This window comes from Choloepus didactylus, chromosome 12, assembly GCF_015220235.1.
Source record: "Choloepus didactylus isolate mChoDid1 chromosome 12, mChoDid1.pri, whole genome shotgun sequence".
Classification (NCBI taxonomy): Eukaryota; Metazoa; Chordata; class Mammalia; order Pilosa; family Megalonychidae; genus Choloepus; species Choloepus didactylus.
The window spans coordinates 79,679,493-79,701,433 of NC_051318.1; the positions used below are offsets into that span (position 1 = coordinate 79,679,493).

General features: G+C 38.3%; 1 protein-coding gene across 1 annotated transcript in view; it reads left to right on the forward strand.

Moving 5' to 3' along the window:
* The window catches only part of DIAPH3 (diaphanous related formin 3), a 584,600-nt gene that overhangs the window by 774 nt on the left and 561,885 nt on the right, over positions 1-21,941 (forward strand). The gene's annotated exons all lie outside the window — the stretch shown is intronic.

Below are 21,941 nucleotides of genomic sequence, written 5' to 3' on the forward strand. Positions count from 1 at the left end.
AAACTTGGCAGACCATGTGGTCACTACTAAAGAATGTTTTGTTTAGTTTGGGAGGAAGTCCAAATATTTGAAACTCCCTATTCTGGTTGCTTCTCTTATTTACTTTAACACTCAACTTAAGTGTCTTAGCTTCTTGTAAATCTTTTTGTTTTATTTATGATATGTATCTGTCTGTGTAAATAAATTACATAGTGGGTTGATAGATTTGGAGTGAGTCCAACAGAACTGAAAATTTAATGCTGGCATCTCCATTTTACATGTTATGGAAAACGGTTTTTTTTGTTTTTTTTTTTTAGTTGTAGGTGAAACTTTATAGTACAGCATGTGCCCTGTGTGGAAAATTTAAATATTGCGAGGAATGTAACTCATGATTCACAAATTAAGGGAATAAAGGTTTGTAAACCAGGAGTGAGTCACTAAGTGGAATAATAGGAGCGGAATAAAACTGAGAGCAAATCTGTGAGATATATAAGGACACAGGAAGCAAGAAATAACATGGATTAATTATGCTAGATTAATTATCAAGATGGCCATAGGAATGGTGAAATTTTGTATGTTTTCAACTATTTAGTAGGAGGATCAAATACATACTTGATGAGTGTTGTCTTGACAGAGCTGAAAAATAAGTGGGAGAGAGTTAGCATGGCAATAAAAGATTCTGCCCAATATGAGAAGAATCTACCAGAGCAATAGCTTTCCTCCTTTAGCAGCCTGCTCTCTGGGTTAAGACATGCATCCCATTTTGTCTCTTACTCCTGTGGCCTAGAATACATTCAGGAGGTGTGATTTGCTGTGACTCATTCCCAGCAAGGAGGCCATAAAAACAAGACCTAAATAATTAATATTTAGGCTTTAGTTTCATTGAATTTAATTTAGTTGATTTGGTTTCCAGTTTTTGTGCTGTTTTTTTGCCTCTTTGGTGAAATATGTATGTCATATTGACCTTTCTGATAGTTCTTGTTTCTTACTCACCTTTGTGGGTCTGTCATTTATTTTTTTAAACAATTCATACCTGACTGTCTGTTTTCTATTTAACAGTTCTGGTACCTGCAATCTTTGGGCTGTCAGAATTTACTTGTACCATGGGGGCTTGCTCTGTCCTCTGTAGGTGATCTTTGTAAGCAACTTACTTGATCTGAACCTGTAGGATTCCTGGAAGGCTAAACTGGGGATGTTTTTCTTTAGAGATTATTTGACTGTATTTTCCACCAGAAACTTGGGGGTGCCGCTAATTTGGACCATCTCCCTCTTGAGTGGGGACCCTTAAGAGAGGCTGGAGACCCAGGATAAGTCTCTAACTCTGTTCCTGACCCAAGGCTCAGTATTCCAATGTCAGAGCTGCCTTCTGGGCTCACTGCTCTCAACCTTGTCCCTGTAATTTTTATGTTTGGGTGGAAAGTGATTTCTGGGGTTGGAAGGAGATCACAGCAATGTCTCAAAAAGTGATTGTTGTGTAGTTCAGGCTTCTGTACCACTGAATATCAAGTTAAGTCTTGGCTTTCTCTTGATTCGGGGTGACGTGATGTTAGCCTGAAACTTTCAAGTTACCTGACTAGTATCTGAACCTGGGGCAGATGCTTTTGACTGGAACAAGTAGTATAGGTTAGCCATGTGACATAAGTAAGGATAATTTAGATGTTAAGTGTTTTGCTCTTTCTACAAAACTGCAACCTTGTAGTAAAACTGAGTGGTAAACTTGTCACTTGCTCCTGTCTGTTTAAGAGAGCAGGAGCTCTGATATCCACCATCATCCAATTTTATTTTGAGCCCTAAATATGGCTACTGCATGTATAGTTGTGAGCCCTATAAATTTTGTATAAAAGTTTGTGTGAACATGGACCATTTCCCCACAGATAGTAAAAACAGTAAGAATTAGTCTGTTTTAAATGTATGATAGTTTGGCTGCATCATCATCATTCATCATCAACTGCTTTGGGGCCAACTGCTTTTGGGTGAACTAAGGAACTTAGTTTCAGTTGAGAATATGTTAAGCATGAGTATTGAGATGCTGGGTATAGTTACTGGGGGACTCGATGTAACAGGAGGAATCTGGGAGAACAAGCAGGTAACAGAATGAAGTCTTTGTGGAGATAGAATTCAGTAGGATCATTAAACCTGGTACCTGTCTTAGGTCACACACTCAGTACCTGTACTCAAATCCCATTTCCCTTCTAGAAACAAATAATGAAGCAAAACATTTGCCCTACTCATTGGGAAAAACCTCTTAAATGGCCCTGGGCACTTCATTCCTACTTCCCATTGTTTTTAGCTATACACAAAGTACACCTGGTGGTGGACACCAAACCCAGAATGACGTGGCAGCTTTCAGGGGAAGTCACCATCTCTAGAGTGGGGGTCAGTCCTTTGAAAGGAGGCCTGTAAGCTAGATGGCCTGAGTTAGGGGAGGAGCTCTTCTTTTTAGGGAGGAATATCCTTTAAAAGTTCTCACAGACTTTAGATAAATACTGCATCAAATATTATAATTTCTGTCACATAGATCATTAATTATTGTTACATCATTGCCATGCCCTCAATGCTGGTTGTGATCTAAGGACTTGTCCTTGTCCATCAATATCTATGTTTACCATGTTTGGGCATGTTAATAAGTTAACCTTTAGGCAAACTTGCTGTGAGTGCCTAGCACTGTCTAAGTACTTTATAAATATCAACTCCTTTAATTGCAACAACCCTCTGAGGTAAGTAGTATTATTAGCTCTATTTTACAGATGGGGAAAGTGAGGTATAGAAGCGAAATTACCTTAGGTCTGCCAGTTGGTGAGGCTGGGATTTGAACCAAGGCAAGCTGGCTCCAGAGTACACATCCTTAATCACTGTCCTGTATTATCTTCCCATGGCTATAGAGAGTTTTAATCTTTATGACTTGTTTTCTCAACCAGGAACCACTAAAAATAATGAGCAGGGCTTTTAATAAATATAGAATTTGTGATTTTCTGACTATAGGCAGGTTAGAGAACCTTTGTTTATTGTAGTGGGAACTTGAATGGAATTGAACTCAGAGTACCCCTGATGAGATTAGTGTTTGCTTGCCCAATGCGTGGGGTTTATTGGGATGCAGATATGGTAGGCTGAATACTGGTCTCCCCAAAGATATCCATGTTCTAATTCCTGGAATCCATGCATAGTACCTTATATGGCAAAAAAGGATTTTGCAGATGTGATTAAGATTTTAAGATGGGGTGATAATGCTGGATTATCAGGGTGGGCCCTAAATATGCATGTATCCTTATAAGATGGAGGCAGAGGTAGATTTGACAGAAGTGGAGAAGGCAGTGTGACCAAGGGGGCACAGACTGGTGGGATAAGGCCATGAGCTAAGGAATGCTGGCAGCTGCCAGAAACTGGATGAGAAAAGGAATGGATTCTCCCCTAGAGCCTCCAGAGGGAGCACAGCCCTGCCAACACTTTGCTCAGGAAAACTGATTCTGGACTTTTGGCTTCCAGAACCATGAAAGAATAAATTTGTATGGTTTTAAGTCACAAAATTTTGTGGTAACTTATTACCACAGCCACAGGAAACTAATACAACCAGGTGTAGCTATAAGGCTGACCATGCTGAAACATACAGTTTATAAATGTATGTTTTAGGAGAACCATCAAATTAATTTAAGTCTCTGCCTTGTGGTATTTTATTTCAGAAGGTTTGTAATTTAGGGGGCTAAAAGATAACCACGGTTTGGTCTCCTGGAATAACAACCAGATACTTCATTCATTTTAGTCTGCTGCATCATTTTCATAGTTGTTAGGATGCTGAGAAAAGATGGAGGCAATTTCTGCATGCTCTTTTTTGAATTTATTCCTTCATGAGCCCTTAGCTTCAAGATGCTTTCAGTTGTCCTACAGTTAAGCTGTCAAGATTTGGAGATAGTGTTCTTAGTTGAAAGCTTAGGTACCTGAGTTTTATTCATGTCAGAATTCTGTCTAACACATCAGACATTGAAACCTTCATAAAAAGTTAAAACCATTTTATTCAGTAAATTGCTTTGACCCTTCCCAGATATTCTTTCCATTCTATCCTTCCTAATAGGAAACAACCCCAAAATTTTGTTTGTTAATATATGATTTATCCAAAGAAACAAAAATATGTCAAGTGGCTTTTTGGGGGGCTACTTTTAGCTGCTGGAAGTAGATGGTGTTACTTCTGGGTTCCTTTGGATCTTTTTGGGAGGATGGGGTGGGGGTAGGGATGATTGTCTCAGATTTAGAGCAAGGAATAATTGCTTTTTTTTTTTCAGACTCATGTCTTTAATTATGAAGCAAGCAAACTGACATACATTTATTACATTGTGAAACCTTGCATCTCATCTAGTCTATCTTGTAGCAATTGCTTCTGAACAGATGTTACCTGAAACACCTTTGTGTAGTTGGTGGAATGCTAAAATTTGTCATGCTTTTATTATTGTTGTCTTGAATTAACTCTGCTTTATGGCATAACTTTATTGTTGTGTCCTAGAATCTTTATGTATTTATAGCCTTATAAATTGGATTTAAAATTGGCTTTTTATATAGAATGTAAATTAACATGTGTATAACTTGTTTATGCTTGCAGAATAATACAAGAGAAACTGCTACGTATTACACTAATGTAATTGTCTTTAACTCAGCACATAGTATCATCCAAACTAGGAATCAAATAAATGCTAAAGAATATGCTTACCATCATACTCTTGCTTGTTTATTCCAGAAACTAATTTGACTTTTAGATCTATAAAATATAGATTAAGCATAACCTTTTACTTCATGGGATATTAAGGATCAGAGCATGGGCTTTCTTTGAACATGATCTACAAAGGTAACTTTTCTTTCAATAGCAGCAGGGTAGCATTGAAATACCTGATTGTTGGGAGCAATTTTCTCAAATAGCAAATCAAATAGACATTATTAACTTAGGGGAGAATTTAAGAGCTTAAGTAAGTTAAGTTTTTGGTGCTGGAATATTCAAATTCCTAGCTAATTAATAAAAACTATTTGGAAATGCTTGCCATGGATTTTATTCTTCAAAAGACTCACTGCCATCCTTTCTTAAAGTTTTGTAGAAGAGGCATTGTGAATAGCATTTACAAACAGTGACTTGTACCACTTTCTGGGCTCTAATCCCAGCTATGTCATTTATTAGTGGTGTGAACTTGGGCAAGTTCCTTGGCCTCTCTCTATGCTCGGTTTCCTCATGTGTAAAATGGAGTTGTTTTGAAGAGTACAAGTTAATATGTGATGGACCTAGAATAGTACCTGGCTCATTGTAAGCTCCATATTAATATTTGCTATTTATATGATTGTTCTTTTTGTTATTATTAGTAGTAACAGTATAGTTTTTCTCTATATTTTATATTAGGGATATTACCCTGGATATTTGGATAATAACTTTCTTAACCACAAAATCTTAATTGGGTTAGGGGGTTATGGGAAGACAGCAGATCTTTATTTAAAATTACAAGAAAAATCACTTTTAAGCTTTTTTTTCTCATGATGTGGTGAAGGCAGAGCCATTCTATTCCCATTTCTTTTCCTGGCATGCCAGGAGACATTCGAACTGAGGCTGAGTCCTGATTCCAATGGACAAGAATCAGGACTCTGAACGGCTGGAGCAAGGTCCTGAACTTTTTTAGGGGCATATTTGTTTGTAAAATGAGGATCATACAACTGTGAAACATGAGCACAATTGAAACTTTCACGAAAGAAACCTAAAATGGAAACATCTTCAAACTTAAAAATAGAATTCTTGTGATATTCCAGTATGGACTGGAATGATAATAAAAATAATGTTACTTATATATGTACAGATATAAAACCTAAGTATAAACTCTTTATGGTTATGACTGTTTACAACTATAAAACAAACAGATTTACATATAAAATCCAAAACAAAACTATAAAACCAATAAAATTCAAATTAACAACAACATTAATTTAATGTGATTGATGATAATGTGTTTCTGAAATTAAGTCACTATTATTAGATTTAAAACTGGAAAGATATATACGGTTTTATGTTTTTCTTTTTGTCAGCTTGATTCCTGGATGAAATGGAATCCGGGAGGCTTGAGGAAGATAAGCACAGACTGATGAATCTGAAGGCTCAGCCTTAGACTATTGGTTGAGGCCTGCATCAAACAACATTATCTTTTTTTTAAAATATAGTTTTATTGAGATATATTCACTCACCCTATAATCATCCACAGTGTACAATCAGTATTCCCAGTACCATCATATAGTTGTACATTCATCACCAGAATCAATTTTTGAACATTTTCCTTACTCAAAAAAAAAAAAAAAGAAGTTAAAAAAGAACACCTAAAACATCCCACCCCCCATCCCACCTTATTTTTCATTTAGTTTTTGTCTCCATTTTTCTATTTATCTGTCCATACACTGGATAAACGGAGTGTGAGCTAAGAGGTTTTCATAGTCGCAGGTCACACCATGTAAGCTACATAGTTATGCAGTCATCTTCAAGACGCAAGGCTACAGGGTTGCAGTTTGACAGTTTCAGGTATTTCCTTCTAGTTATTCCTATACTTTAAAAACTAAAAAGGGATATCTATATAGCGTGTAAGAACGCCCTCCCGAGTGACCACTTGACTCCATTTGAAATCTCTCAGCCACTGAAACTGTTTTGTTTCATTTTGCTTCCCCCTTTTTGGTCAAGAAGATTTTCTCAATCCCAGGATACCAAGTCCAGGCTCATTCCCGGGAGTCATGTACCACGTTGCCAGGGAGATTTATGCCCCTGGGAGTCATTTATGCTACTGGGAATCCCACATAGTGGGGAGGGCCCCGTGGGCTTAGAGAAAGAGGCCACGTCTAAGCAACAAAGAGATTCTCTGGGGGAAACTCTTAGGCACAATTATAAGTAGGCTTAGCCTCTCCTTTGCAGTAATAAACTTCATAAAGGTAAGCCCCAAGATTGAGGGCTCGTCCTACTAAATTGTTAGTCCTCAATGTTTGTGAGAATATTGATAATAATCCTCGTGGAGAAGTCAAACAGTTCTGCATTTTCCCCCAGTTCCTCAGGGGGGCCCTGCAAAAATGTTTTTTTTATTTTCTGCCCATATTACTTTGGGATGTATTGAGATTTCCTACTAACCTGTACAAACCTACTAGATCCCACTTCCTATTCAAATTTCCATGTAATTATGACAAACACCACTATTTTTGTTTAGGGCACAGGGTTTTCACTTGAGAGTGTGGATGAAGTAGTGAACTGTTATAAATCTAATTATGGTAATAAAATAGCTATGTAAACAATATTTTATAAATTGTATGAAGCAGTTGAAAAAGACAAAAAAAAAAAAAATCAGAACCAATACCACCAGCATCTATATTCATTTCTCTCATGAAGTTTAACTTTTCATAGCTGCAGGTACATGGTTACTGGAATAGTGTCTTTCTGGAATTATGATTACACTTTTGGAGCAGAAGTCCTTTCTAAGTGGAGGCGATTGTGAAAATTTCTTGTGTCATGTTTTGGCCTCAATTGGCACCGTCTTTACAGTAAACACAAATGCAAGTATGGTCACCAAAAGTGTCGGGTGGAACCCAGTTATGTCAGAGTAGTCATTCAGATGGTTCAAACTATGTTTACTTTACTTTTATTATTTAAGATAATCTGGAGAAAATACAAAATTTAGAAAGCCTTATTCAACTGGAGATTCTATAGAAAGGCTCCACAGACCTCAGTTTGAGGAACCCTAAGATGACTTATCAAGAAGTCGGAAGAGTACTTGAACCAAGCAAAGGTTTTGCATCTTTAGTCCTTTGGTTAGTGATGAGATAAAAGTGATTAGTAAGTATTTATGGGTAGTACAGGAGGCATACAATGTACTTCAGAACAGTTTACTTCTAAAGTTTCATAGGGTAAGGCTTTCCCTTGCAATCTTTAAACAAATATATTTTATATTTATCATTCAAAAGAGGTATAAAAATATTGTTAAATGTTTTATACTCACCAGTTAGCTTATGAAGTGAAACATAAATTTTATTGGTATGTCCATTTTCTTCCTCCATATCCATAGCTCCTTGTAATCTTTATTGTTCATTTTCTTAGGTAAGTGCTTACATGGCTTTTTTTTTTTCCTTTCTCTTCCTTCATTTCAACATTGATTAGTGTTTTGGTTTCTTGAGTGTTCCTATCTCTTTTCCCTAAAAGTAGAGCTGCAATTGGAATTAATATTCAGTGTTCTAGTTTCTCCATCTTTGAGTGTTGTAGCACCTCTTAAATACTAGAAAGGAAGGGGGGCTAGGATTTAAAGCATCAAATATGAAGTAAGGGCATTCCTTGTGCTGAGGGATATAGGGTGAATCCAAGTAGCTAGCTCCAAGTCAGACCCTCACGGGTTAGAGATGGCCAAATACCTTTTAAGAATGTCACTGCTCTCTCCAAGGAAATTACTGCTAATTCTAGGCCATTCCAGAAGTCAAAAAAAAAAAAAAAAAGTGCATATCTCTTGGAATTATGGTGTGGAATTTCTTGAAACGCTTAATAAGATACATGAATTAGTTTAATTTAAGATCCATAATACCTTATTTATCTAGTTAATTTTATTATGAAGTATATTTCCAAGATGTGGTGAATTTATCCTGTAATTCCTGCATTCTCCCAAGGTGTGCTACTTATTGGGAGTCATAAAATGAAACTTCGTAAGATCAGGTTTTAAATAAAAGGTTTGCAATTTGGTGACATTAATTATCGGCTTTAATATAGCATGAAACTTTTTTATTTATCAAAATCTTGGATAGAATTCAATTCAGAATGACAATTATAATTCATATTTTAATAAAAAATTTGACAGCTTGGGAAATGAATATGAAAAATGAAATGCATATAATCTGCATTTAGAAATTCAATGTAACAGTTTATTTCTTTATAAAAGGTGATGGTTTCCAATTAAAACCACTGTTCTAACTTCACTTAGCCTCTCTTCTGAGAGAAGTATTTTGCTCTTATTGATATGTTACTTTGAAACTGCTTTTAGTTGCTTTATGCACGTGTTTGTAAGCTTTTGGAAGTAATTTTCTTTCTCTGGTGCTTGCTGTAGACTTGTACGTTAGTAGGAATCCGAATGCTTGGTTAATTGAAAATCTATGCAAAATTATTCTTCTAACCTTATACCACCTAGTTCATTAATCCATTCATGATTGACTTAAATTTAAATTCTATTGATATACCCCAAATGTCCATTTCTTTTTATAAAAGATCCCAGTAGTGGTAGATAAGGGCAGGTGAAGACTACCAGAAACATATATAGGTCATTGGAGAACAGAGCCTGCCACCTCAAGCTCCTCCAGGAGCTTGACAATGTGGCTTTTGAGCCTGATCTCTAACCACTGTGATATAAAGGGCCTGGACTGTTTTCAAATATGGCTGGCTGTATGTCCTTGGTCAAGTTAATTAATCTCTGCACCTCAGTTTTCCTCTCTGGGAAATGGGAATAATCACAGCATCTATACTCATAGCAGAGTATTAGTGAGGATTAGTTGAGTTAATGCATGTTACAGTAGCTCTAGGTAGTGTCTAGCACTTAATACATGACTACTATTATTAGTTTTATTCTTTTAATTCTTTTATAGACTTCAAATTAGGAGAGACCCCCCAAGTTGTAGTGTTAAGTTCTCTATCTTAAGGAAGTAGGTACTATCTTAACTCTTGTTTTGCATATGGTGGAGATGGGGCAGAGAGAGAGGTTGGGTACCTTTCCTCAGGTGCTGCAGCTGGGGATAGGTAAGCCTGGATGTGAGCCCAGGTAGTCTGGCTTCAGAGCCCTGGCTTTTAATGTCTCCGTGGCTGGTCATCTTGAAGGAGATGGGACAGGATCTCAGTTATTAGCTGCATTTTGACCTTCCTCCTTCTGCTTCCCCTCTCCTCTCCTGCCTCATTCCCTCTTTTCCACTGGATACCCCTATTGTGTCCAGGGACCCTGCCTTCATTGGAGCAGGGCACATAAAGGAGGTTTGGCCCCTGTACATACTCCCCTCCATTCAGACTTCCAGCTCCTTGACCTTGCCTCTTTTTCTCCTGACGGTATTTATTCCTTGCCAAACCCATAGCCCACAAAGTAACCTTGACCCTATCTTTCAACCAGGATGTCTTTGAACTCCTTACCTCCTCAAATGTCACATAAAGTAGAATATAAATAAATAGAACCTCTGGCTTTGTCCAGTTACTCAGTTCTTCAAGCCTGGAGCAACCTGACAGGCGTCTCATGGGAAATCTCTCCCAACTGTGTGAACTGATGCCTGTTGGTCATTGGCCTGCAGAGATTAGCTGCTGGATGATAATCATTGTCACATGGCTTCATTAATTCAGCTCTCACAGCATGCTGGGCACTGTTTTAATCAGTTCTTACACAATGCTTTGAAGTAGGTGCTATCTTAACTCTTGTTTTGCATATGGTGGAGCTGGGGCAGATAGAGAGTTTGGGTAGCTTTCCTCAGGTGCTGCAACTGGGGATAGGTAAGCCTGGATGTGAACCCAGGTAGTCTGGCTCTGAAGCTGGCTTTTAATGTCTCTTTTTGGTCACTTCCTTTCCCATTTCTCTCAGCATTTATGCTAAACCTTTATCATTCTTTTTACCTTCTCTATGGCCTAATTCCTTTTTGTTGTAAACAATTTTTTTTTATTGAAAAAGTAATGTATTCACCTGTTTAAAAAAAAAAAGTCCATTGTGTTAAGATTATAGAGTGAAATTCTCTAATCTTGCTGCCATCCTCGTCCATCAGTTAAAATATGGACTGTATTCAAATATGGCTGGCTGTATGTCCTGGTGGGGGGGTTTCTCCCTGCACAGAGGCAACAGTGCCTTTCATTTTCTTTTGTATTCTTTTAATGATCATCTGTGTATGTGTAGATATCCTCCCACCCTCTCTTTACCCACAAGGGTACATACCACAGCATTCACTCAATGGATCTTAGTTGCTCCTGACTCTATGCACTCACCTTGATACCTTCTTCAGAGAGAAAATAAAGGCCATTTTGCTTGAACTTGCTCAATTTCCTGCTACTGCAGCTGTAATCTTCTATATCTGCCACCATTCTTCGTTCTTTCTCCTCCAGTATTTACTGAAGAACTGTCTGTTTTCCTGTTCAAGGTTAGTTCCTTTACCACTGCTCTTGATGCAACCCGATTTCATCAGGGATGTTTCACTGTATAGGTTTTATCCTATAAGAATGCTCACATCTCTCCTATTATGAAAGGAGCAGAAACAAAACCAAACAACCCCACTACTCAACTTTCCATTGATTCTTTGTCCCCTCTATATACCATGCTCTACTTCCTTTTCTTAGAGTCACATTTCTTGAATTAGTTGTTTTTGTTTATTCAGTAAATGTTTGAATGCTTTTATTAGCCCACGTGGATATAGTTTGATCCTCTTACTTCAAGAGGCTCACAACCAATTTAGTATCAAAAGAGATATGTGAACCAAGTGTGCTGAAATGTTACTGGGAAGTCTATGTTGCGTAATCTTTAAGAACTCTGGTGCTAACCTAGATTTAAATACTGGCTCTGGCTCTGCTATTTGATAGCTGTATGACATCGGACAATTACTCTTTTTTTTTCCCCTTCATTTATAAAATGGAACCAGTAGTACATGTATTACAAGTAAGATATGATGATTCAATGTATTATAATAGTGGTTAGCACATAAAAGCACTAAATAACTCTTTGCTAGCAGCCATTATTATTGTTATATCATCTGTAAATGGTAGGGTAGGCTCTTAAAGGAGGTGTTGAGTCACTTTCCCATTAGTTCCTTAACCTTGCCTTTGCTTCTGTCATTTCCCTGAAATTGCTTCAGCAGATCACCGATTACCAGAGCCAGTGGGTGAATTTCAAGCTTCATCTTACTTGACTTCTTCAGAGTATTAGCACTGGCCTCTGCTTCTTGAAGCCTTTGCCATAAACTATGTGACGTTCTTCTCTTCCGATTGTGGCTCATCTCTCTTCCTCTTTCAGATTAGTGTGTCTATAGTTATCTCTTTGATCCTCTTTTCATTTTACTTTCTACCTCCTTAGATCATGAGCTCATCCATTTCTAGATCATTAGCCTAGCTCAGTGCTGTCCAGTAGAACTTCCTGCGATGACGAAAATGTTCTTTTCTGCTCTGTCCAGTGTGGTAGTCACTAGCCACATGTAGCTGTTGAGCACTTGAAATATGGCTAGTGCTACTGAGAAACTAAATTTTGAATTTTATTTAATTTTAATTAATATAAATTACATTTAAATAGCCACAAGTGGCTAGTTGCTGCCATATTGGAAAGCTCAGATCTTGATGCTAATGACTTCTTGATTAGTTTATTCTGGAGGTTTTCTCTCCTTTGCCTAGGGTTTTCTTGTTGGTTGTCTTTGATCTCTATTTTTTCTTTGTTTCTCTCACTGGCCAGTTGTCAGATTGGCTTTGCCCCCGTCTTCCCCCCCAAATCAGGTGGCCACCATGGCTTGCCACAGGGATGGGAGGTAGGCACTGGGCACCCCAGCAAGTTCACTATGTGAGGTAATACAAATCTGCTGGCCTCCAGTGGTGCTCTGTTTTCTGCCAGCCAGCAAGCCCTGGTTTGTTTTAGAGCCCTGCTTTAACAGTTGGGTCTTCTGTATTTCTCAGCCAAAGCAGGGCTGGGTTTCTGAACAGGGCATGTAGACCAGCTCCTGTGGTTCTAAGAAAGGGTCTGCAGCATCTTTTTGAAAGTGTTTTAATTCCCTTGCGCCTTCTGGACTGTCCAGCAGATGTTACTGCTCGTTAACTTTGTCCTCAGAGGCTGCTTTGCCTCTAAGCACAAGCTGCGTCTGCACAGGTGAGCTGAAACTGTGGGATTCCCATGTCCTCACTTTGTCAGCCAGAATCTGGCTTGATGTGGGCTATACCCGTGGCAGAGTACTCCCTCAGCTGACTCAGTATTCCAGCTGCCCCCAGGCAAGGAAATGGCTGCTGGCTGCTGCTTCCTTCAAGGGTGGGAGAAGGGCTTTCAGACCCAGGGCTGGAAACAGTCTCTGTCCACGTTTTCTCAGTCTTGTTATCCCTCACTGACCTGGGCCTTGAAATGTCCTCCCCTGTCCCAACGGTGGGGGTATGTCTCACTGCTATGAGACAGGGTCCTGTCTGCTGATTCTTTGCCTTCAATGAGATCTAATGATGGGGAGGGGAGAGGACCTTCTGTTACGGGATGGAAGATTTCTACCTGATATTTCTTCTCTTTTTTCAGTTCGGCATTTGCAGGGTCCTTCTTCAGTCTATATCCCCTTCCAGAGTTTCAAACAATTCAGAATTGTCTTTTTTTCATTGATTTTCTGGAGAGAAGTTTTCAGTGGCTGTTTATATCATCATGTTGATGATATCACTCCCCTAATAACTTCTTAAACTCTATCTCTATTTAGGATCCTCCTCTGAGCTTCTGTTCGAAATAGTCAACTTCCTATTTTCCATAGATGGCCCAGAGATACCTCAAATAGAAAATATCTCAACTTGAACTCATTATCTCCTTCCTGCACAAACTTCTTTTTTCTGTATTTTCTGAGTGAATGCATCATGTACCCTTGGAATTATTGTCAACTTCTTGATTTTTAACTTCCACAAATATTTGGTTGTCCATTTACCAAGGAACTTATTACAGTGTTCCTTACCTTTCTATCCTTACTGTCCCTGACCCATGTGAGGCTTGTTTTTTTTTTCTACCAGATTATTGCAGTATCTTTCTTAGCTACTTGATTTCCTTGGCTCTTGTCTTGCTGCCCTACTCCACCACATTGCTGCCACAACAATTTTTTGGGAACACAAATGTGATTATGGAATCTGCTTAAATTCCTTCCATTTCTCCCCTCCATGATCCACAGTTTAAAGGTCAAGCTCTTTAGCTTGAGATATTAACCCTTTAATGATTTTGTCTTTGTCCACATTTCTAGCCCAATCTCCTAAATTTGCCATCTAAAATCCAATTCTTCACCCATGCAAATTCCTTGCATATCCCTGAATGATTGCAATGTTGTTTTACAAGCTAGATATTCTGTCTCGAATTTACCTCCATTGTCTGGTCTATTCCAGTGTTCCCTTTGCAATACCTGAAGTGACTCTGAAACCTGAGGTCTCCCCTGGCCCCTTGAGCAGGCCTCCTGGGATGTCTGCTCGCCACTGTGGTGCTGCTGTGTCTTAGACTGAGGTCTGTGGTCATACTCATCTCACTGTACCTTTAGGTAGTGAAGTTTCCTTCAGGCTTGCTAGACTGTCAAGTGTGGGAGAAACTTTCCATTCTTTCAATCTCTAATTCTCAATATGTACCAAGCAGGCTGTTGAATGAATTTACATTTTCCATCCCAATCACCTATACTTAAAAACCTGGCTCCTCGGTCTTCCAAAAATGGCAGTACTTTCCGGTGACTTTTTTTGTGTGTGCCTTTTCTGGGCTAATGGACAGAAGACACATAGTTAGAATTGACTCGTGCAGCATATTTAAAACCCTGGTTCTCCTTCAGCTTACAACTTAGGCCTATATTAATGTTGAAAGAGATTTCCTGTGGCCTTTTGAATCTTTCTGCAAGTCAGGTGTTTCTTTCAGTCATCCCTCTGATTATATGACAGTTTTCCCTGGGCCGATAATGTGGATCTTATCTGGCAAAGATGATGCACCTTCATAGCTTCTGAAACTACCCTCAGTGATAGGTGTACAGGAAAACAACATCAGCAATGAGAGAAACAGGCATGGGAGAGTTAGTCTTGTGTCTTTGGAAGGTCTGCTGTCCACATTAATTTGCTCCAGTTTCTTAAAATCACCGGGTGCCTTCCCCTGCTGTCAGCTGCTGGCTTCCCCACAAGCTTTGTTGACTTGTTTTATTAGTGCGCTTGAATGGTGTGATAATTGACATAAAACTATTGTACTTTTAAAAGTCCTAAACAAACATGTGTAAGTTATTACTAGAGAGTCATTGCTGACTCGGCTGATATTGTTGGAAGATTGCCAAGGGCAGTTAGGCAGCAGTTGCTTGAGCTTGTAGCTTGACTACAGAAATCAGTGTGCTCATAATGTAACATGTGTCCTATAACTTTATATGTTGGCTTTGACTGTGTCGCCATATGACAGGGCAAGCACATTTCAGTATTGGGCTGCTCTGTATCTAATCCCATTCATTTTTCTCCAAATTCCCCCAATTCTTTTGGATGAGAAGTGCAAGAGAAAGCATTAAGGTGAAGAACCCGTTTATTTTAGTACGGGTAGCCCTGGTGGGACAGTTACTGATGTTCTATTACTTTTTTTGAATCACCAAAAATGGAAAAATAAGTGACCCAAGCTATTTATTGTTACCTACTGGATTGTAAACTCCTTCAGGGACTGTGGCATATTTTATTGATCTTTGTATTCCAGTGCCTAGTTTGGTGTTTGCTAGCCTAGATGCTCAATAAATAAATCCAGCTGGGTTTATATTTCTAAAAGAAATGTAAACTATACCTGACATTTGATGCAGAGTACTCAGACTGCATGGAAGAGCTGGAATTGTGATTTTTTGCCTCCCTTTTTTTTTTTGTCAGACATCAATTTTGTAATATGCAATCTTCTCTCTGACTTGTTTTAAATGATAAAACAATTCAGAGGTAGTTTGATAAAAGGTAGTAATCAAATTGTGCAAGAAAACAATAGTGACTTTTAGTTTAAAAAGTTTAAAATTTTATCAGTAATTTAAAAATGAAAATTATTTAATTAGTTACTGTCCTGAAATTAATTTCTGACTTTTTTTTTTTTTGAATGACATGTTGGAATTTTGTGCCTTATGTTTTAGTTTCATTGTGAAAGCATGATTTATAAGGCTTGTGGTATACACTAAAGCTTATAAAAATCTGTAAATGTGAAAAAAATATTCATTACATTTCTAATAGATACTTAAAGGAGGAACTTTAAAAACAAAGGTGGTAAACCTCTAGCAAAGCATGCATTTTAGTCAATTTATGGAAATCACACCCCCTTTCCCAGCTCCTTATACTCACTCACCTGAATTTTTAAGGTCTGACTTTGTAGTCAGAGTTGTGGTTACCACTTTCAGCTTGAAAAAGGGAATGGTGAGGATACACAGGGTTGTCTCCTGGTATCAGCCCATTAAGTATCCACTTTTAACTATGTGCTTGCAAACCCTCCCGCCCTGCATTCCAGACCTGTCTTGCTCTAAACTACTTTTCATTTTTCTCAGAGTATTCATCATCTTCTGATACCCTCTGTAATTTGCTTATTGTCTGTTTCACCAGTAGAAGGTAAGTTCCTTTAGCATAGGGATCTTAAGTTTTATTCACTGATGTATCCCTTGTCAAGAAGATAGTAGGTGTACAATAAATATTTGATGAATGAATGATTGAACATATTAGGAATCTCTCATTCTGTAAGAATAACAAATTCTGTATTTCAAGTTTTACCTAAATCAGAGCTAAACTTTTTTTTTTTTTTTTTTTTTACCACTGATTAATCATTACAGTTTATGTATTTTAGATCCTGTGGGAAGTAAATAGTGGTGTTACAAATCAAAAATACAGTAGTATTGGTATTTATATTTGCCATGTGATCTTTACTGGTAATCTTTATTTCTTCATGTAGTTTCAGTCAATTGTTTAGTGTCCTTTCAGCCTGCTCAACTCCCTTTAGCTTTTCTTATAGGACTGATCTACTGGTGGTGAAGTCCCTCAGCTTTTGATTATCTGGGAATGTTTTCATCTCCCCCTCATTTTTACCCTCCAGGTGATTGTGATTTCTCCAAGTCTCTGATGGTTATTGACTTCTATTTGTATTCCATTGTGGTCAGAGAATGTGCTTTGAACAAATTTGTTTTTTTTTTTGTTTGTTTGTTTGTTTGTTTTAATTTATTGAGGATTGTTTTTATGTCCCAGCATATGGTCCATTCTGGAGAAAGATCTGTGATCACTAGAGAAGAATGTGTCCCAGTGACCTGGGGTGTAATGTTAAAATTCTCTTAAAAATCTGTTAAAATTCTCTATATCTTTCTATCCTTTCTTTGTTTCTCTGTTGGTAGTGCTCCCTTTAGTATCTGAAGTAGGGCAGGTCTTTTATTAGCAAAATCTCTAAGCATTTGTTTGTCTGTGAAAAATTTTAGTTCTCCCTCAAATTTGAAGGAGAGTTTTGCTGGATAAAGTATTCTTGGTTGCAAATTTTTCTCTCTCAGTATTTTAAATATGTTATGCCACTGCCTTCTCACCTCCATGGTGGCTGCTGAGTAGTCACTACTTAGTCTTATGTTGTTTCCTTTGTATGTGGTGAATTGCTTTTCTCTTGCTGCTTTCAGAACTTGCTCCTTCTCTTCAGTATTTGAGAGTCTGATCAGAATATGTCTTGGAGTGGGTTTATTTGGATTTATTCTATTTGCAGTTTGCTGGGCATTTATGCTTTGTGTATTTATATTGTGTAGAAGGTTTGGGAAGTTTTCCCCAACAATTTCTTTGAATACTCTTTCTAGACCTTTATCCTTCTCTTCCCCTTCTGGGACACCAATGAGTCTTAAATTTGGATGTTTTATTTTATCTATCATATCCCTGAGATCCATTTTGATTTTTTTGATTTTTTTCTCCATTCTTTCTTTTGTTCTTTCATTTTCTGTTCTGTGGTCCTCGAGGAGGCTGAGTGGTTGTTCAACTTCCCCTAATCTTGTATTATGAGTATCCAGAGTCTTTTTAATTTGGCCTACAGTTTCTTTTATTTCCATAAGATTTTCTATTTTTTTATTTCTTCTTTGTGCAATTTATTCTTTGTGCTCTTCTAGGGTCTTCTTTATGTCCTTTATATCCTGTGCCATGCTCTTCTTCATGTCCTTTATGTCCTGTGCCATACTCTTGTTGCCTGTCTGTAGTTCTTTGATTAATTGCGCCAAGTACTGTGTGTCTTCTGATCTTTTGATTTGGGTGTTTGGGTTTGGGTTCTCCATATCGTCTGGTTTTATCATATGCTTTAAGGTTTTCTGTTGTTTTTGGTCCCTTGGCATTTGCTTCACTTGAACCCTAATTTATCAGAACTGCAGCTTGGTGGCATACACCCTCTCTAACCAACCAGCAGATGGCATCCATGAGTCACCTATTCCCCTCAAGTCAGTTCTTCCCAACTCTGTCTTTGTGGTGTGTGGGGGTCTGATTCTTGTGGGGTCCAATTGGTGCACCAAGTTTGGGTGCGCTGCCGGTGCTGTCAGCCCTGAATGTGGGGCTCGTGGCTGGGTGGTTAGGGAGACAGGGCAGCTTTAATAATCAAACCTCCCAAGTGTTCCCAGAGATTTAAGGCTATTGCAGGAGCCTTAGCTTTCATTTCAGTCTTTCCACAGATTGTCTCTGCCCTGACCCACAAGTCCTTGGTATTCACGTAGGGTCCCTGGGGTTTCTGGAGTGGGTCCCCCTCCCCAGCTGTGCTTTTCCAGGACCTCTGCTGAGGGAGGGCTGTGCCATGTCACAAGTGCGCACCGGCCTCCAGGGAAGCCCTGGGTCGCCGGGCCATGCAGGGGCATTCCCAGCCTGCTTCAAGGATGGTTGAATGGGACGGGTTAACTTCCCCCTTTTCACACAGCTCCACTCTCCCAGCTCCAAGACAGTCAGCTGTGGGTGCACTAAAGGCCACTGTACATGGCCAATATTGTGGTGTGTGTGCAGTGCTGCGGGAAAGACTCCCCATTGCACTGGGTTTCTTGGCGCGGCTCTGGGCTGTGGGTCTGGCCCCGGGCAGGAGAGTCTCTTGCCCGCTAGGGGGATGGCTGCAAGGAATGCGTTTTTTTCCTCCTTTTGGCTCCCCTCTGCTCCCCTGGTCTCAAGACAGTTAGCAGTGGGTGTGGGAAGGGGTATCCTCCACTCCAGACATGGAGGCGTTAGCCCAGCCCGCTCCTGCTGTGCTTCAATGCGCGGCTCTCCCTGTCGTATCTGCAGCCGCTCTCGGGCTTTTTATTTTAAAGAACTAGTCCATCTCCAAATGCCAGCCACTGTTTCCCCACACCGCAGCGTGGCTGCTGGACTTTCAGCTGGTTTACTCACTTGTTTCAGAATGCAGGCTCCTGGTTTCACCAAATGCACGTTCCCTGTGGATTTAGCAGACCTTGTCTGGCTTGTGCTACGCTGGAAGTGGTGTTCTGGGTCACTTCCTGGTTTTTATCTAGTATTTTTCAGAGGCATTTTTTTGCCCTGTCTCACCTAGCTGCCGTCTTAGGTTCTGCCCAGGGCTAAACTTTTATTAGACTTTAGTCTTAGGTCACTGCTATATGCTTGCATGTTAATTAGCATGTATTTAATCATATATAATTAGTAAGTAGAGACTGTCTTTTCTTTCCATTCACCATTGAAGGCCACCATCCTATATTTTGGTTATTTGCTTACTTAACTTGTTCTGTTTTGGTTGTAAGCTCCTAAGGGCTGGGACTGGGTCCTCTGTTTAATGTAGTGTCTTGCAAATGGTGGCAGCCTAATTATATTGTTTATTGGGGGAAAAAAATTAGGGTTATGAGACTGGGTCTTGCTGGAAAAATCGTTGGTCTGATGTTCTATTTCTTATATTTTGTTATCATGTCCTCATTTATGTTAGGGTATTATAAAGTGAGTGGTATTTACCTTAACTTTCTCAAGATGGCATGATATTGTTTACATTTACAATAAAAAAAGATAGATTTCTTTTATCTCTGCCAGTAATAAGTGTCATAAAATATAAAAATAACTCTAAGTCAATATACTATTGTTGCCACAAGAATTGAATTTGTGTCAAAAGGATTTGTGCTTGTAATGTAGTGATTCGTGTATTTTTCTTGGAATTAAGTCTCTTGCAGGTGACAACATCAATAATTCAAAAAGCCAAGGAGCTTTTGAGACTGGTTAATTTATATATGGGAATTAGAAAACAAATGAATAATATACTTAATATATTCTGGCATACTTGAAAACATGCCTCCCCCTAACCCCCTGCAAAAGCCCAGCCTCTTAAAAAGTCTGTGCTCACAGTATTTATTTGATTCTCAGATTTTCTTTTTTTTTATTGACTGACACATACATTTGTATTTGAAAAGGAACTAATCTATATTTCTGCTTGTGTGAAAAATATTATCTGTGGTAACTTAAAAAAAAAAAGCTTTTATCGTTATAAAATTAAATATGCTCATTATAGACAATTGGGAAAATGTAGAAAAGGATGGAAAAATTGCCCCCAATCCCACAAATCAGATATATATGTAATTAACAATGGTCCCTGTCTTATTTTTTCCATAAATGTGTGTGTATTAATTAAGTTGGAATTATATTGTCTATGCAATTTTAAATATATTTTTCATGTAACGTCATATGATAAACACTTTCCCATGTCATTATAGTCCATTTGACAGAGTGATAATTTATTTAATCTTTCCCAAGTTTTGGGAATTTTAGGTTGATTACAGTTCCAGCTATTTAAAATAACCGTGTAGTGTCACAGACAAACCTTTGGCCATATTCTGATTTCGTAAGTATAGATTCTAGAAGTAGAATTACTAGGTTAATGAGTATGGACATAGGATTTCTTTTACCAAAATTTTCTCTATGAATGTCTTAACCAAATTTCCTTCCCTTATGGTGAAGCTAGAATGTTAACAAATAAAATTCCCTTCAAGCATGTGTGAAATATGTGGTGCTTTATTAGCCTAAGGAATATCCAGTCTAAATTTGTGTCTTTGACAAGATACCTAGAAGGCTGAGGCACTCTCAGAAGTAACCTAGTAGTTTGGGTAAGCTTCAAGGTGGTTCTGGGAACTCTGGTACCATAGTAAATTCTTTGTAGCAAATAATTTAATTGCTTTTTAGCCTTTTTCAGACAATGAAAAAAGTCTTGAATTCTTGTGACCTAGAACCAAACCTACTTGTAAAGTGGTGTGAGGATTTGAATTGCTCTTCTCTGTATTGCAGAAGAGGTTTGGTGTATTCTTATAGGGAAAAAGAACTGGGACAGTAGAAGAGAACGTCTTAAAATAGGTATTAAAACTATGATGCTAGAATTAACCTTTATATTTTCCCTTTTTTTTGAACTCAGTGTTGCATAAGTTTATTGAGAAAGAATGCTGGAATTATGTTAGAGTGAAAAATGACTTCTTAGGTGCCTGGCCCCTGTAATTTGTAATCTAGTTGAGCTTTCCAAGCAACAGTTTGACAATTGGCTTTTCCTAGCAGGTATATTGCAACTTTTTAATCCTTTTGAAAATGTTCTTTTGTTTTTATAAAAATGAATTTCTTTTCTCCACTTCTGTGGATGCTAGAATGTGCCTTATCCTCCTGAAAGCTGATCTTTCTTGATGACTGTCCTTTCATAATGTAAGAATTATGTAGAAGGGGGGTCTGGATTCTGGGATGCGGGAGAGTAGAGAAGCCTTGGATAATGGGTAATGGAAATGAACAGATTAAAAGAGGCTGAGAGCTTTTCCTAATTCTCACCTGTTCCTAACATCTCCTCTCACTTTTCTCCATCTCATACTCAGAAAATGACATGGCTAGAATCAGTCAACTTAAAAGCTATCTTTACATTATCAAAAGCCACCTGTAGTCTTGTCCTCAGTGCCATGAAAGCTTCAGTGTTATTTTTGGAGCTTTTGAGATATTGTTAAATCCGGAGCCCTTGAAGAATGGTATTTCTACACATAGGTGTGTTGTGCAGTTGCCAGCGAGTTGACCCTTAGACTCTGCAGGTGTGTTTAGTGTCATGGTTAGCAGTAATATTACCTTATATCCCCATTTCTCTACAGTTGGTGATGAAACCACAAATGTGATTAGGTTAAAGTACATATTCATAAATGTGCTGGTGGAAAGGAATAATCTGGGTTTTAGGAGAATGTAACACTTTCATAAATGATCATTAACCATAAATTATGATTAAGAGAAAACTGATACTTGCTTTTTTCCCTTAAGGTATAACTTTGATGTATTAGTCACTAACCTGTCGTTTACTCATCTTGTCAGGCAAATA